The sequence below is a fragment of the Arvicanthis niloticus genome, chromosome 2 (genome assembly GCF_011762505.2).
Source record: "Arvicanthis niloticus isolate mArvNil1 chromosome 2, mArvNil1.pat.X, whole genome shotgun sequence".
NCBI lineage: Eukaryota > Metazoa > Chordata > Mammalia > Rodentia > Muridae > Arvicanthis > Arvicanthis niloticus.
The window spans coordinates 17349638-17365541 of NC_047659.1; the positions used below are offsets into that span (position 1 = coordinate 17349638).

General features: G+C 42.4%; 1 pseudogene across 1 annotated transcript; it reads left to right on the top strand.

Annotated features, from left to right (window-relative positions):
* The first annotated feature begins 3067 nt into the window (after nucleotides 1–3067).
* LOC117704334 (proliferation-associated protein 2G4-like) lies at nucleotides 3068–5517 on the top strand (annotated as a pseudogene). Its single transcript, XR_004606223.2, has 3 exons — nucleotides 3068–3370; nucleotides 4063–4336; nucleotides 4908–5517. The product of XR_004606223.2 is annotated as a proliferation-associated protein 2G4-like (transcript).
* Nucleotides 5518–15904: the final 10387 nt, after the last annotated feature.

Here is a 15904-nt window from a genome sequence, read left to right on the forward strand (position 1 = left end):
TGGGATTGGGCACCTTTGCATCTTAAAGATGTTTGGCCTGATTTTTAACATTTCCTTGGATCTAATTCAATTGCATTAAGAAATTTTGAATTGAATTTAAAAGATACCACAAAAGTTGCCTCTGAATGGTTAGAACAATTAAGAAAGAGCATGCCTTCCTGGTCTTCTTTTACTCATTTGGTCTTCTCAGTACTTGCCTTGGGTATTCTAATGGTTATAGAATTATGCCTATTACCACTTGTGATTAAGTGTGTTTTCCATTCCTTTTTGAACATTTGTGAAGATCTCCATCATATTTGGCTCAAATCTGTAACCTAATGGGTTAAATCAACCATTACAGTGGGTAGTATTCAAAGATGGGTACAATTCTCTTAGAGGTGGATCGACTTAAAACAGGGCATGGATGCCAGGATTCATGTTCTGAAGACAAATAAGATTCACAGTTCTTGAGGGGGTGCTTAAGATGGGCACAGTCTTTCTGCACCAATAGCTGAGACAGCTTTGGCTTGTATAGAATAAAAAAGAGAGAGCTGTCAGGAATCATTTTACCTGCTTCTGTGAAAGCCTGCCTGTCAGGCAGAGTCATGGTGGGCTAGGATCTACTGGCAGATTTCCTGGCCTGCTGATGTATGGAATGATAAGAGGGGATACACTTGAAGCTCAAGGAAAGGGGCTGAATGCTTTGTTGCTCTTCAAGGAAGGAACAGGGAGGCTCTGGATGGAGATAGATATCTAATGTACTTCAGCCATTGTCTCCCACGACTTTGTTTCCCATGATACTGTAAAGTATATAAAGGCCATGAGAAATACATTTTGGGCTGGCTTGGTACAGACCTGCAGCCCTTCTGGTTTCTAACCTTCATCTCTGAGTCTTTTTTTCCGTTTTTCCTGTAATCATCTTCACTCCCCCTCAGAGGACTATTCAACTGGCAGGACCAGTGCAACATACTATATATATCTTCTAGTATCAGTTAAGGCTTGTTTTATGACTGATTATATGTGCAGTTTTGGAGAAGGTCCCATGAGGTGCTGAGAAGAAGGTATATTCTTTTGTTTTAGGGTGAGGTGTTCTGTAGATATCTGACTCATATAATGACTACTGTAGAGTGAAAAATTATAAAGACCAATTTATGAAATATGTGTAGACTTTTTTGCCTTATACCTGAGCAGGAAAAGTACAGGTTCCAGAACTTGGAACTGAAAATAAGATTTCAGGCCTTCACTACCCAGGGGCACATTTCGGGTGAAGGACATTATCCCTGAATCAGAGGACACTTGCTGGATTACATTCCTCAAGCCTCAGGCAGTAGGCCCACCTGTGGGTGTGGGTGGGAAAAGCCCAAAGCAGGAAGACACATTCCTGACCATAAAAAAATACAAGCCATCTAGGTGGGGCTGTGACTGCAGGAAGTGAGAAATATTTTGTAATGACAGTGTAGGGGGCAGTGACATGGTAAGACTACATTTTTGAGAAGAATGAGTGTGCAGAGTGATTTTCACATGACTCTAATCATTTAGGGTGAGTACCTCTGAAATGTACCACTATTTTTATGTTTTGTATCCTTGACAACCCCTCACCCCCTTCCCACTACCCTGGTTTGTGGTTTTTCCCTTTAAAACCTTCCTCAGACTGGCTGGCGGGGTCAAATTCTACTCCTGTGCGAGTATGTAGTCAGACGGCTGGCTGCCAGCTCTCTTCCCTAATAAACCTCTGCTGATTGCATCCAGGTATGGTTTCTTGTGATCTTTGGGTGGTCGTGATTTCCTGAGACTTGAGGAAGGGTCTCCTGAATATGGGGGTCTTCACTACAACAACTTGCTTCTTGGGTCCTCTTGCTTGAAATAGCCTTTTATAACTCTCTACCCTGAGGTAATATCTATCCTTGATGTTTTGCATGTGAGTTTGACCCCTGGTGGTCTTTGGGGACCCTAGGATCTGGGTGGAGTGGTAGTGGTTAGTGATGATGGTGTGTGTGTGTGTGTGCGTGCGCGTGCGTGTTTGTGCTTCCCTTCTTTTCTTGGTAAGAGATTAGTTATTTTCTGTCTTTTTATGGGTGTAGTTAACCTCCTTTAGTTGGGATTTTCCTTAAAGCACTTTCAATAACGTGGATAAATATTGTTTAAATTAGGCCTTTTTATGAAATATCTTATTTTCTCCATCAATGGTAATTGAGAGTTTTGATGGTTTTAGTAGTCTGGGCTGGCATGTGTGTTGCCTTCAAGTTATTTTAGGGCATTAACTAGGTGTTACCAAGGTGGAAAGGTTGCCTTCTGAGGCCTTTCCCAGATATCAGCAATAGTAAACAAGGGCAAGTTTCTTTTGCTCCCTGGGATGTGTTTGCAGATGACTCTCATGGCTCATTTTTTATGCTGCCTATTAGCTGACAGTAAACCTTAGTTGGTAGCTGGAAGATCTCCATGTACTCTCTATGGTCAAGTTTCTTAAATGGTGCCCACCTCCTGCACTGTTCAGACCCAGCATAATCTTCCTGGCATAGCCTCAAAGTTATATAGTATTATTTTTGCTGTTCACCTAAGTTATTCCACAACCAAGGGAAGCAAGATGGAGATGAAAGATAACATAAAGAATATACACAAAATAACGGGCATGGGGCTGTTTTGTAGTTTAGATGCTAAATATCATTAGCTAGTGTATAGTACTAAGAATGGAGCTAGAGAGATGACTCAATGGATGAAGTACTTGTCATGCAAAATTTATCTCCCCAGGATCTCTATATATCTGGAGGCAGTAGTGCACATATGTAATCACAGCACTTCCTTGGGTGAGATGGGATGCAGAGACTGGAGATTCCCAGAAGTTTATAGGCAAGCTAGTCTAACATATGAAAAGAAATTCTGTCTCTAACAAGATGGAAAGCAAGGATTAATACTTGTGATTGGCCTATGATCTTTAAAAAGTTGTGGCTCTGTTTTCTCTGCCCACCCTCCCGCTCCCTTGCTTGCTCAAGCTTTCCTCCAGGATCAAAGAGACTCTAGCTACAGCTTGTGGCTGGGAAGGGAAATGAAGGCTCAGGGAAAGTAAAGCTGCAGTAGTAGCAGTAGGAAGATGTCGGGTGAAGACAAGCATCAGGAGCAAACTATCACCAAGGACCTGGTCGTGACCAAGTATAAGATGTAGAGGAACATCACCAATCAGGAGCTTCAATCATTGGTGGAAGCTTCCAGCTCAAGTGTGTCTGTGCTGAGCTTGTGTGAGAAAAGTGACACCATGATTATGGAAGAGACAGGGAAGATCTTCATGAAGGAAAAGGAGTTGAAGAAAGGTATTGCCTTTCCTACCAGCATTTCCATAAATAACTGTGTGTGTCACTTCTCCCCTTCTAAGAGTGACCAGGACTATATACTCAAGGTATAGAGTAAAAAATTATAAAGACCATTTTATGATATATATATATATATATATATATATATATATATATATATATATTTTTTTTTTTTTCTTTACCCTAAACCTGAGCAAGAGAATGCAGGTTCCAGAAGGTGGAACTGAATGTAAGATTTTAGGCCCTCAAGCCTCAAGGAAAAGAATCCACCTGTGGGTGGGGTAGGCCCAAAGCAGGAAGACACATTCCTGACCACAAAAAAGATGCAAGTCATCTAGGTGGGGCTAGGACCAGAGCAAGTGAGAAATAGTTAACCTGAAATAGTTGGTAATGACAGGGTAGGACACAGAGACATGGTAAAACTACATTCTTGAGAAGAATGAGTGTGCAGAGTGATTTTCATATGACTCTAAATCATTTAGGGTGAGTTCCTCTGAAATGGTCCACTATTTTTATGTTATGTATCCTTGACAACCCCTCACCCCCCTTCCCACTCCCCTGGTTTGTGGTCTACCTCTTTAAAAAAACTCTCCTCAGACTGACTGGCTTGGTCAAACTCTACTCCTGCTCGAGTGTGCAGTTTGACCGCTGGCTGCCAGCTCTCTTCCCTAATAAACCTCTGCTGATAGCATCCAGGTACAGTGTCTTGGAGTTTGTGGGTGGTTGAGACTTCCCGAGACTTGAGTAAGGGTCTCTCCAGTTTGGGGGGTCTTCAAAGGAAGGTGACTTGGTAAAAATTGACCTTGGGGTTCATGTGGATGGGTTCATTGCCAACGTGGCTCACATTTTTGTAATTGGTGTAGCTCAGGGGACCCAAGTCACGGGGCAGAAAGCAGATGTCATTAAGGCGACTCACTTATGTGCCAAAGCTGCTTTACAACTGACTGGTCAAATCTGGAAACCAGAGCACAAAAGTGACAGAAGCCTGGAGCAAAGTTGCTCACTCATTTAATTGCACACCAATAGAAGGTATGTTGTCACACTGTTGGACCGTAAAGATCCAAAATCATGGGACACGCTACCCCAGAGATACTCACGGATGGGACTTGCTGCAATCGCATGAGGTTTATTGATGAATTGATAGTGGCCGGTGTACCAGGGCCCTTCTGCTCAGAGGTGAGAAGGAATCCCAAGCTGAGGCAAAGGGTGATTTATATAAGAGTTCACAAGGACAGTTAATTGCTTTTTGGACAACATTAAAAAAGATTTCAAACAGCTGTTTCCAAGCCTGGTGTCCATTCCCAGGCTCGGTTCCTAAGTAACTCAAATTTACACCTTTATCTTTATAATCCAGGGGAATTCATTCAAGTGGCTTTTGTTTATCCAGGTGTATTATATTAAGGGCTCATCTCCCTTATCTTGGGTCCTTTCCTCTGGAATGTTTGTTTGAGCTTTTGGAATGTACTCCTCCTGGGATGTGCCTTGGGGGCAGCTAATATTTGAGTGCAAATTGAAATTCCAAACCTAAGAATCCTTCATGCTTCAACCTGAAATTACATTCTTACATTTAATTTTAACTTCATGCTGAGATTTGAAATTATATTCTTACAATACCAGTTGCAGCAGCATGTGATCGACGGAGAGAAAACCATTATCCAGAATCCTACAGACCAGCAGAAGAAGGATCATGAAAGGGCAGAATTTGAGGTGCATGAGGTTTATGCTGTGGATATCTTTGTCAGCTCAGGAGAAGGTGAGGCCAAAGATGCAGGACAGAGAACCACCATTTACATGTGAGACCCCTCTAAACAATATGGCCTAAAAATAAAACTTTCACATGCCTTTTTCAGTGAGGTGGAAAGGCATTTTGATGCCATGCTGTTTAATTTAAGAGCATTTGAAGATGAGAAGAAGGCTTGAATGGGCGTGGTAGAGTGTACCAAGCATGAGTTACTGCAGCCATTCAATGTTTTCTATGAGAAGGAGGGTGAGTTTGTTGCTCAGTTTAAATTTACAGTTCTACTCATGCTCAATGGCCCCATGCTGATAACCAGTGGTCCCTTTGAGCCTGACCTGTACAAGTCTGAGATGGAGGTTCAGGATGCAGAGCTGAAGGCTTCTCCAGAGTTCTGCAAGTCAAAAAACCCAGAAAAAGAAGAAAATGAAGGCCTCCAAGACTGCAGAGAATGCCACCAGTGGAGATATAGTAGAAGAGAATGGAGCTGGGGACTGAGGTGGGTCCCCTCCCCACCTTGTCATTCCTGCCTCACCCTCTCTCACCACACCCCAGGCTCTGTCAAGTGCAGTTCATCTTCTCCACCCAAGACTACCAGCAGAGTGAGAGTCTTCTGTCCTCATCCGGGTGCCCCACCCACCCACTCCTTCCAACAAAAAACAAGCTCCAACTGACTCTGGTGTTGCAAGGCCAGGCTTCCCAGCCACCGAAGACTACTTTTAATAGAAAAAGAAAGTGAATAATAAAATCAGGAGTCAAAATCAAAAAAAGAAAAAAAAAGTTGTGGCACATGTATGCCTACTCTCACACATGAACATAAACATGCATATTACATACATACACACACATGAACACAAACATGCATATTACACACACACACACACACACACACACACACACACACGGAGAGAAAGAAGGGGGGGGGGAGAGGGAGATGGGGGTTCCCTGATACAAAATGTTCAGTAACTAGCTTATAAAGATTTATAAGGATTATGATTTCTTGGTAAGTGGAGAGAGAAAAGTTGGGGGCAAAAGATGTTTGATTTTTGAATTTTTCTTTTCTAAAATATTTGATAAAATAAAGGATATTGTCTTTTGTTTCTTATTAATCTGCATTTTTGTGATTTATCTAGGAAAATAGTGATTTTAATGGGTAAAAGAATTATTGGCTCTTTACTGGTCTTGGCTTTTTGTGAAAGTTCTTAGTGACTGCTCCTGTATTACTGATTGTAACAGTCTAAGAACTATTCAATGGAATCTATGGCTTTGTCTTTGCACTTTGTGTTGAATAACATTTCCTATGATTGTATGTGAGCAAGGCCTGACTGTAAATTTTGGAACCTTTTTTTTTTTTTTTTTTTTTTTTTTGCTACTTTTCTAAATGTTTGTTAGGGATGTAGTTCTGTAAGCTGCAGGGTAAGGTGAAAATTGCTGAATCATGAGTATCCTTTTTGTAGTCCATGACTGGTGACTTGCAGTAGGATAGTGAGAATGAAAGCTCAACTGACATTTGGCTGAATTCCCAGAATGTGTCGATGTTGTTTTATAAAAGCTTTAAAAATATTGATAAATTTATTCAAGGAATAGCACAAAGTCACACCATGCAACAGATCTAAGGCAAGGCAAGACATTTATTGTGGGAGGGCAAGAGTGAACAATATCTCAGAGTGGGGAAATGAGAGAGGCAGAGAGAGAGAGAGAGAGAGAGAGAGAGAGAGAGAGAGAGAGAGAGAGAGAGAGAACAAACAACACAGAGATGGAATGAGAAAGAGAGAACTATGGTTCTTATAGCAGTAGAAGTAATGCACTATATCTGGTGGCAGGTGATGACATAGCTGCTGCTGCAAAGTGGCTGACAGATTGGAGGAGTGGCCTAATTTATAATATTCCTCCCATTTGTTTATTATAAAAGGTGAGGGAATAGGAAGGGGTGGGTGACCATGAGGCAGGAGTGAGGGTGCTGTGCTCTTTAGACTCCTTCTTGCTGTCTGGGGCAATGACATCTTTGAGGACCCAGGAAAGTTGAAATCCTGGCCAATTCCTGGGAGAGCTGGCCGTTTAACTCACTGTCTAGGCTCTGTAGGACCATATGGGGCTAGGAAAGTATAGGCCTAGTCTAAGCAGTTTGTGAGCCTAGACCACTTGGAGGTAGCCACTTTGAAGTTTTCCAGGATGCAGATTTTTATGTAATACCTGGACATGCCAGGATGCTGGAAGAGGTGTACACACACACACACACACACACACACACACACACACACAAGATGAAGTTAAGGAGTTTAGGGAGAAAATGTTTTCTTAAGTGTACATTTGAAGCTTTTAGGCCTATGGTTCTGGTAGTTGAGGGAGGAGAGTCCCAATGCCACCAGGGGATGGGAAGAGATCCCTCAGGAATCTGTAATCAGTAGGTGGGGAAACTTAGGCTGTTGATTGACAAGGGTACTGATCTGGAGACCGTTTGACCCATGAGGCGTAGATTCAAGTAGATTCCCTGAATCTTAGAAGAATTTTTTAAAGTTTACAAAAAGAGATAAGTTTTAGACATGTTAGCATTGCCATTGTAGAGAAGGCAATAGACTTACACCTCTGTGCCTTAGTAGAAGCTTGGGAAATTATTTTGGGTTAAATGTATGAATGCTCTTTAAGGCAAGCTCAGGGAAGACAGACACCTTCTTTGGAGCAGAAGAGGCAAAAACTCACTTTTTTTTTTTTTTTTTTTTGTATGACTACAAACCATGAAATAAGGGCTTCTTTCCTCTACCAAGAAGATTGGATGTATATAGTGGTACATAGACAGGTTTTTTTTTCACAATGGGAAACACTTTTAAGTCTATAGAAGATAACCAAAAGAAATGTAAAATCTTGGGTCTGGAAACACAGTAAACTGTGTCTAGTAGTAGTTTTAGGAAAGTAAGGCCTGTGGCCTTATTTTTTAACACATGAAAATAATTGCGAAGGTAGCTGAAGCCTTGCTTGTTACTGTTAAATTGATAAAGCTATCACTAGCCTAAATTTCCAAACCCATCAGAGACCTGAGAAGGATGACTTTTACCTGAGTAAGCAGGAAGTACAGACCAAGCAGCGTCTGGATCTATTATAAAGGACAGAGACTTACTGGCTACCTGGACAGTCAGCCTATGGTGGGTAGAGGGCAGCTTCAGTCTTCAGCCTCCATGTCCAGAAGATCTGACAGACTTTCCTGTGGAGTTGGAACTGAGGTAGATGATGCAGTTCCCATAGGTGAGGTAGTGAGAGGTCCAGAGCTAGAGTCTGAGGTACCCAAAGACCCAGGGAAGACTGAACAAGGGTAGCAGAAGTTTGTCAGTGGGTCTTCACACATTGAAAAGGTGCCAGGGCTAAAATCCCGAGGAGATACAGTCACTTGGACCAGGTATTTTGAATGAAGCCAGAGGGCAAAAAATGTGTGCTCAAAAAATGAAGCTTTACCCAAAGGTCATGTTCAGAGTCAGGTAAGCCAGTGTGTATGCTGACTGGCAGGGATCACCAATAGCTGGTAATGAATGGAAGGTAAAGCAATTGGTGAACCAGATGTGGATCTGTTGTGGTTGGACTGGGCAGGTAGGCTCCCAGTGTGGACACCCCTGCCCCTTCCCGCCTGCAAGTCATAGCACCAATGTTAGGATGACATTGGGGAAGGTATTGTGGCAGGCTGGAGCTGCTCTATCATAACAAGTGTGAGTCATCAAACGTGGGCACAGGGAACTCTAGAATTTGGGTTTTCTGAGAGAGCAGCAAGTGTTTTAAACTCCTGACTCACCATCTCTCTAGCCTCTCGCTTTTTTTTTCCCCAATATATATTTTTTTCTTTGAGACGCTCATAAATGTATACAGCGTATATTTATAGTATCCACTCTCCACTAATTCTTCCAGGATGTTCTCCCAAATGCCCTCTTCCAACTTCACGAACTCTTTTTTCTTTATAATCCACTGAGTCCTATTAGGGCTGCATGCTCATGGGTGAGCAGCACCTCTCAACCCCAAAGAAAAAGACTTTTCTCTGCAGCCTTCAAGTGCCAATAACTCTTCAGTAGCTTAAGGCCATCCCTTCTCCCTTCCACGCTAGTATACTAATTGGTTTGTTTGTGCTTAGGCAGCCAGAGCTGCTGTGAATTCATGAGCACATCAACACTGCCAACTCCAGAAGAAACTGTTTCCCAGCTGTTCTTCGTATCTTCTGGCTTTTGTAATCTTTCCTGCTCCCTCTCTCTCTCAGCATTGCTTACTGTACCTTTATCCTTGATTTCTGACTCCATGTACTCTCCACTGTTAGGTGCACACGAGATCACTCACAAGTCACCTTGAAAACCAGACTGACTCCACAACAGATGGTGAGTTCAGAAAGCTTCATTATGGCTGGGTGACAGCACTCTTCTTTGGAGAGGGTGTGTGCTCTGTTAGAGCATCCATCTTGTCTTCTTTTATACAATTTTTGTTACTGATCAGGAAGATCAAGCAAGCGTTTTACAAAAGCCAATCTGAATGTGGTTAGCACGGCCATATCATAAAGTTTACATGGAATGAGCAGTGTGCACGATTCAACTAACAATAATTCTCTGTTCTCTGTTTGAGCAGGGGGAAAGGTCTCTATCAAGTTTATAAGTCTGTGTGGACTGCACAACCAAACTGTGATATAAATCTCCATCTGCCCCACATGAAAGGATAGCATGTAATAAAAAGTCATGAGGACCAGGTAGCCAAAGGTTTATTGGCTATGTAGAGACATTCATGGCCCATCATGTCTGTAGCCAAGGTATTTCAGGAGGATTTTTTAGTCAAATCTAATTTTTATTAGCTTTGAAGGGATTCTCAGCTTTTTGCTTCCTGTTGAAACAAGACAAAAACCTCTTCTCCAACACAACTAGTGACATCTATCTTGAGGTTAACCCATTCTTAAGGTATATAAGCTAATTAACTCAGCAATCCTTTCTACAATCCAGTGGTTTTGTTTAGCAGCTGTGTTACCTGTCTCATTGACAATTAAGAAACTTTGAAATAAAGCATCATTTATCCCACATACTTAGAGTAGCTGAGAAAAAATGCATGGTAACCTTTATGACCTGTGCATGGACTCCTGGAGAGGGCTAGTTAAAAGGCAACATTATCGGGGAGTTTTAGATCTTTGTGTGTGCATTTTACTATCAAACAGTGGCTGAAAAATGTTCTTAGCATTTGAAAGTTATCAGGATTTTTATAAAGAAGATTCTCTGAGTGTATAAAAAACAATAAAATAAAAGGGGTTTCGTGGTAACCCTTCAAAATTGACTGCACAAAACTCAGAAACTTTAGAAACTAAGTCCCTGGAATTAATTTTGCTTCCATGAAGGAAATACATTAGTTTTTTTTTTTAGATTGGTAACTACTAGAATGTGTCCTAGGCAGTATTAGTCAGTAGAAAACTCCATACATTATAAGAGATGACAAGATGCCAATATACAATATTTTTTAGAACAATCAGTAGCAGTTTGTCTGTGTAAAATAAACTAGCCCAAATAAACAGTCTTACTAAGTCATGAAGTAGGACGTGCCTAGCAGCAGTCTATTGTCAAGTGGAAGTGGTACAGATGTGATCAGGCCCGAGCAGGTCCCGAAGGCACAAGCAAGCTACGTGAAGAAGTTGCTCAACTTCTTCATGGTTTCTATGGTTTCTACTCCTCTTACAATACCATCAGTTCAGAATTTGGGGGCTGAGGATACAACTCTGAACATTTTTTTTTAATGTCAGTTTATAAAGGCTAAAACAGCAAAACCCACAATGAGCTTGTATGTAAGTGCTGGAGGCGCTGCCCAGTGGTTGGCTCTGACTCTATTTTAGACATAATAGTTCATATTGACCTTTAATTTTATGGGTCCTACAGGAAGCTTGTAGTTGTGGGATTTCTTAAGACTAACAAACCTCATAACATACAGAACACAACAGGATATGTGGTCAGCATGACCTTGCTCCGAGTCAAGTTATTTTTCTGTGCCCATGACTGGCAGGCATATTACAGCAGCAATATGAAATAGATGGCAGGCATGGAACAAAATGGCTACAGCTATGGTGGGGGAGCAAGGGAGCAGGCTTCAACACAGGATACACATGATTAATATCTAAGACCAAGTGTCTTGTGAAGCTTCTATATGTTTCATTGACTTTTAGGGAATACAGAGAATCACAAGGCAGACTGGATGCTTCACTGCCTGGGGAGTGCCTCAGCTTCTCAGGAACTGAAAGCCGTACAGAGCCCCAGGACCCAAAGACTCTAACTTGCAAATCCAGTGACACATATACATGCCTCTCTAGGTAGCTAGACCAGGCCAACTCTATGATTTTCTCTAACTGTCTACATAGCAAGCTTTTCAAAATCTATTTTAGCTTGGGGAGACCACAAAGTCCTTAAAAACATTCAGAGGATTGGCCTGTCATGGTGGCTCATGCCTTTAATCTCAGCACTTGGGAGACAGAGGCAGACAGATCTTTGAGTTTGAGGCCACCCCTATCTATAAAGTGAGTTTCAGAAGATCAAGGGCTACACAGAGAAACCCTGTGTGTGCGGGTTGAGGAGGAGAGTTACTGGGCCCTTTAGAACTTTTTTGTTGAGTTTCTTGATCACCATACAAAGCATTAACAAAACAGGTTATCCTTGCTCTGTTTTTTTTTTTTTTTTATTTTAAATCAAAATCTTAAACATTCAATTTTAACCAGTATAGACTTAGAGCCAGATGCTGGGATGAAAGTCTGGTAGCTAAGAAAGGCAGAGAAAGCACCCAGCTGACCTTCCTCCTCAGCTGGTGTTCCCCACCAAAATTCTCCATCTTTATGCTACCTAAAAACCCTTCAAACTGAATGTCCCTGCCTTCTGCTTCCCATGTGTCTACCCATCCTCCCAACTTCCTCTTACTCACCTTTTTCCCTATGTTCATTCCCTGTCAACTTGTTGTTTGCTCTTCCTTTTGACCTATGGTTGACTTTAATCCTGATTATAATAAACAGAAAGCTCTTGGATTAAGAGTGTATGCTAGGGCTGAGACACACCACAGAGACTCCCCCCCCCCCCCAGTAAATAACACAATCTTGGGGTTCACAGTGTGATCAAATATTCTGCAATATTGCTTAGCCCCTAGATATCTTAATCAAACAATTGACTTTTGAAAACACTAATACACACAGAAAAACTCTGTCTCAAAAAAGAGAGAAAGAAAAGAAGTGAAAAAGAGAAAGAAGAAAGAAAACAGTAGCACATACCCTAAACAGGTAAGCAGGTAAGCTACCTGCGGCTCTTCAACTCACTTTTTGCTCCTCCAAATCAAATCCTCAAGTCTCATACCCAGCTCTGCAACAGAACTCCGGCTGTAGCCTTGTTTTCCCCTGCTTCCCCTCTCCAATGGATCCACCTATATTTTTATCCTAAACTCCCTCCCATAACTTGTTGCTTTGTTCCACCCTGACTCCAGTAGGCATTCCCACAGGTCACTCTGCCCAGGGAAGCAGGTAGGCTTATCCCTCTGCTTCTGTAAATCCAATACCCCAGTCTCATACCCAGGTCTGCAGCAGAACACTAACTGTAGTTTCTTTTCTGCCTTTGACCCATCGCCAATGGATCACACAGATCTTCCTCTGTAAACTTTCTTCCTCCCACCCATTGCTTTCTCCCAGGCCCCAACTCCATCAGAATCTCTGTGGGAATCCATAGACCACCAAACCAGGGAAATAAATAGGCTAATTGCAGCTCTGTCTTTCTCTCATTCCACAATGTTCAATCCCTGAGTCTTATCTTGTACTCTCTGTCTGACCTGCTGTGGCCTCTCACCTCCCTGCTTGTATTCCTAGAAGACTAAATAAGATCTTGGTTTAATGCCCTGCATTCCTCCATCCTGTGAGCATCTTAGCTCCCCACAGCCCATCCCCATTCTTAAGTGTCAGTTCCCGATATCCAGAAACACATTTTACCTGGAGCCCCCAGTTTCCTACCAGGTAACACAATCTCCACACTCTTTTAAGAACCAGAGAGAAAATACAAACTAAGGAACAAAACACTCACCCAACGAAAACAAAACCAGATGTCAGCACCTAGAATTACAACCTTCCCAATCCCAGATGCCTACACATCAGCAGAAAAATACAACCAATAAGTTCCAGGACAATATGTCTCCACTAGAACCCACCAACACTACACAGAAGGCCCTGAATGTTCCAACATGGCTGAAGCACAAGAAAAAAAATACTGTAGAACAACCTTTACAAATATGATAGATGACCTTAAAGAGAAAATAAAGAAATAAGTCTGCTTAAACACAAACCATGGAAGGAACGAATAAAACACAGTTCAAGGCCTGAAAGTAAAAACAGAAACAAGAAAGAAAACCTAAACTGAGGGAGACCAGAAATGACAAATTTAGGAACTCAAATAAGGATGTCAGGGGAAACGTCTCGTACAGAACACAACAGATGGAATAAAGAATGTGAGGAGTTGAAGATGCGATCAGAGAAAATGTTAAATCAAAAATTAAGGTGCTTATCTAAAAACGGAAAGCAAGGCTCCATTGCTAAAGATAGCACTCACACAATTCACTGATGGAGAAGATGAACTGACCCTACATAAAGCCTTCACCACAAGAGAGTACTCTGCACACTACCAAAAGGGAAACAGACGCAATCCAGCCACAAGCCCTCTGATGTGCAGTGCTGAGCTGCCTGCAAGACATGCTAAGGCAATGGTGGAAGCTTTTGGAAGCTTGTGGAAGAAACCAACCAATAATTGATTTGACTTAAGGCCCATTCCACAAGATGAAGCACATACCTGACACTGCTTATGGGACCAAGAGCTTGAGGCTAGATAGCCTGGGGATCTAGGATATAACCAAATACTGCTGGTTTATGAAAATAAATAACAGCAAAAACCACGGTGATAAAAACCAGAATATCATGAGAGAATGGCTCCCAGTGATATTCTGCTATACTCATAGGTCAGTACCTTATCCAGCCATTATCAGAGAAGCTTCCTCCTGCAGCAGATGGGAACAAATGTAGAGACCCACAGCCAGACATCCATCACACACACACACACACACACACACACACACACACACACACACACACACAGAGAGAGAGAGAGAGAGAGAGAGAGAAACAAAGAGAGAGAAAGAGAAAGAGACAGAGAAACAAAGAGACACATAGAGAGACAAAGACACACACACACACAGACAGAAACAGAGATAGAGAGACATAAACACAGAGAGAGAAAGAGAGACAAAGAGACATGCAGAGAGACAAACACACACACACACACACACACACAGAGAGAGAGAGAGAGAGAGAGAGAGAGAGAGAGAGAGAGAGAGAGAGAGAGCAAGCCTTTGGAACACCCAGCCTCCTTTAAATCTTTTCCCTCAGGAAATCTGGCAGAAGAGGAGGCAGAAAGAGTTTAAGAGCCAGAGTGGATGGGGGCCTTAGGAGAACAAGGTCCTCTAAATCAGCACGAGCAAAGCTCACATAAACTCACCGAGACTGAGCAGCACACGAAGGGCCTGCATGTGTCTGCACCAAGTCCTCTGCATATATCTCATGGCTTCTGGGTTAGTGTTTTCATGGTATTCCCAAGTGTGAACGAGTAGGCCTCTGATTCTTCAGACACACCGGAAGAAGGCATCGGATGCCACCACAGATGGTTGTGAGCCACCATGTAGTTGCTGGGAATTGAACTCAGGACCTCTGGAAGGGCAGTCAGTGCTCTTAACCACTGAGCCATCTCCCCAGCCCAGGCCTCTGATTCTTGTGCCTTCTCTTGGGCTCTTTTACTTTTGTTGGTTTATCTTCTCCAACTTTGACGTGATAGTTTTTGTCTTATCTCACTGAATTTTATTTTGTTATACATTTTAAATGAATGAATAAATGAAAACTATCCACTAGATAAAGGTGAACAACTGAACTGCCACTTACATCTGCTGGAAGAGGGAAAATCAGACTTCCATAATAGAGTGACACTGTATATCAACCACTCTTAGGATCCTCTGTAGGTTAGCCTCTTCAATCCTTGACAAAAACTGAGAGCCCAGAGCAACGGTTGATGCACCCACAAAGGAGAATTGCTCTGGGACAACACTCAGATAACGTCAGCCAAACCACTGATGCTCATCAAAGACACTGGTCCTCCTTACAAGCCTCCCGCCCTCCCTTTCATGTGAAGGGCCACCAAATACTCTTAAATTGTGTTCCAGAACGTTTAACACACAGCTGCATAGACGATCTCTTTTCTCCTCTAGTCCAGCAAATGCACTGCAAGACTCCAGCCGTGTCATTCTATGAGGTCAGATGCCTGCTCAGAGAGGAAAGTAATTCCACAGGAAACTGACTTCTCTAGGACCAACCAGGACTGATCACTGCTCTCCAGCTACGAGGAATAGAGACATTTTGTTTTCTAGCTATAAAGCTGAAGTGACTACACACATGAAAAACAAGTAGTGGCTATCCCTTTGAGAAGGAGATGCTGGTGTGTGTCTTACTTAGCCTGGAGCATCTCACGAACTTTCTCATTCCATCCACTGCTGAGCAAACCATCATTTCAGTTTGTGGTTGAGTAAAATTCCGCTATGTTCAGGTACCACATTCTCCGAGTCAGGGATAACATTTGAGTTCCTTGATGAACTTCTCTGGGTACTATATGCTGGTTTTGGCTGAAAGCCTGTTGCTTTACCCTCCTGGCAAACTGGACAAGGAAGGACAGATGCTTTGCTATCTCTGTCTGTGGCACTGAGGTCACCAAGCAGCTCCAGAGAGTTGTGTCATTCCCCCCGTCCTCCCTTAGATGTGTTGTTTGCTTCTGCATTCTGATTCCTCTGAGGTATTGCTGAAGTGCTTAGAGAAATTCTTTACTTTCATTCAAAA